The following is a 2,548-nucleotide window of genomic DNA, read 5'->3' as shown; positions in this document are numbered from 1 at the left end:
AGGGACAGCCAGCTATTTTTTTTCCCAATTTCTGGGTTTTCAGCTGTAAATGAATTCTAAGTTGGTGATTTCTTTTGATGTGCAAAACTTTTCAATAAGATGAGATTTCAGTTGTTGATTTTTTGAAGTATTTCCCATGTGGTTTGGTTTTTGCTCATGAAGTCTCTGTCTACCCCTATGTCTTTAAGATTTCTACCTACTTCCTCCTGCAGTAGATTTAGTATTTTTATTTTATTATTTAATCTTTGATCCATTTTGACTTTAGTAGATGGTGATAGACATTGGTCTAATTTTAAAGCCAATTTTTCAAGCACCCTTTATTAAAGAGGCTATCTTTCTTCCAGTAAACATGTTCAGCCATTTTGTCAAAGATAAGGTAACTGAGTACGTTTGAAGGTGTGTCTGCATCTTCTAGTCTGTTCCATTGATCTTCAGGTCTGGTTTCGGTTTTGGGGGCTTTTGGGGGGTTTGTTTGTTTGTTTTTGGTTTTTTGTTTGTTTGTTTGAGGCAGGGTCTCGCTATGCAGTTCAGGCTGGCCTTGAGCTCACTTTGTAGCCCAGGCTGGTCTTGAACTCACGATGATCCTCTTGCCTCAGCCTCCTGAGTGCTGGGATTACAGGCATGTGCCAACATACCCAGCCCTCAGGTCTGTTTTTTTGCCAGTACCATGCTGATTTTATCACAGTAGCTTTGTAGAGTAATTTCAAATCAGAAATTGTGATACCTCCTGCCTTGCCTTTGCTGCCCAGGATTGCTTTTACTATTGTAGGTCTCCTCTGGTTCCAAATGAGTTTTAAGAATGTTTTCTTTAGATCTGTGAGGTATACTAATGGCATTTTAAATGGGATTGCATTGAATCTGTATAATAATTTTGGGAGCATGGCCATTTTCACAATGTTGGTTCCTTTGATCCATGAGCAAGGAATATCTTTTCATTTTCTGAAATCCTCTTTGATCTCTTTTTTCTGAGTAGTGTAATTTTTGCTGTATAGATCTTTTATTTCCTTTGTTAGACTGATTCTTAAGTATTTCATTTTGGGGGATGCTATTGTGAAAGTTGTGGTTTCCCTAATTTCTCTCTCAGTGTGTTTGTTGTTTGTGTACAGGAATGCTATTGATTTTTGAGCGCTGACTTTGTATCCAGCTATGCTACTGAATTTGTTTATTAATTCTAGAAGTCTTTTGGTGGAGTTTTGGAGGCCTTCCATGTAGAGTATCATGTCATCTGTGAATAAGGATAATTTCACTTCTTCCTTTCCAATCCTTATTCCTTATTTCTTTTATTTCTAATTTCTAATTTCCAATCCTTATTCCTTTTATTTCTCTCTTTTCTAATTGCTCTGGCTAATGTTTCCAGAACTGTAGTGAATAGGAGTGGTGACAGTGGACATCCTCATCTTGTTCCTGATTTTAGAGTGAAAGCTTTCAGTTTTTGTCCACTTGGTATGATGTTGGCTGTTGGTTTGTCTTAGATGGCTTTATCAGATTGAGGTTAAGACCATCTATTCTGACTTTCTGTAGGGTTTTTATCATGAATGAGTGTTGTACTTTGTCAAAAGCATTTTCTGCATCTATTGAGATGATCATGTGAATTTTGTCTTTGTCTTTGTTGATATAGTGTATTACATTTATTGATTTGCATATATTGTACCATCACTACATTCCTGGGAGGAATCCCACTTGGTCATGGTGTTTAATCTTGTTCTTGATGATTTGCTGCATTCTGTTTGCTAGTATTTTATTGAGGATGTTTGCATCTATGTTCATTAGAAAGATTGGCCTATAGTTCTCTTTTTTGGTTGGGTCTTTCTCTGGTTTTGGTGTCAGGGTAATATTTACCTCAATGAATGAGTTAGGGCAAATTGCTTCCCTTTCAATTTCATTAAAGAGTTTGAGAAGAATTGACATTAAATCTTCTCTAAATTTCTTATAGAATTCAGCTGTAAATCCATCAGGACCTGCACTTTTCTTTGTTGCCAAGTTTTTTATTACATTTTCAGTTTCAATGACTGATAGTGGGTTATTCAGAATTTTTATATCTTCTTGATTCAGCTTTGGTAATTCATAAGTATCTGGGAATCTGTTCATTTCTTCTGTGTTTTCCACCCTGTGAGAGTAAAGATTTTTGAAGTAGGTATTTATGATCTTCTACAGGATCTGTAGTGATTTCACCCTTTTTATTCCTTATTGCATGAATTTGACTTTCTTCTTTCCTTTTTTGGATAAGATTGGCTAGGGGCTTGTCAATTTTATTTATTCTTTCAAAGAACCAATTCTTTGATTCATTAATTCTTTGTATTGTTTTCTTAGTCTCCATTGCATTAATTTCTGCTCTGATCTTCATAATTTCCTGCCTTTTTTGGGCTTTGGGCTTGAGTTGCTCTTCTTTTTCTAGAAGCTCAAGGTGCAGCATAACTTTGTTTATTTGTTCTCATTCTGTTTTCTTGATGTGGGAATTCACCATTATAAATTTCCCTCTGAGAACTGCATTCATCATGTCCCACATGATCCTGTAACTCATATCTCCATTTTCATTTGGTTGTAAATA

The sequence above is a fragment of the Chinchilla lanigera genome, unplaced genomic scaffold, assembly GCF_000276665.1.
Source record: "Chinchilla lanigera isolate Chin_1 unplaced genomic scaffold, ChiLan1.0 scaffold00187, whole genome shotgun sequence".
NCBI lineage: Eukaryota > Metazoa > Chordata > Mammalia > Rodentia > Chinchillidae > Chinchilla > Chinchilla lanigera.
The sequence above is the reverse complement of the archived record's forward strand: the minus strand, read 5'-3'. Positions refer to the sequence as shown.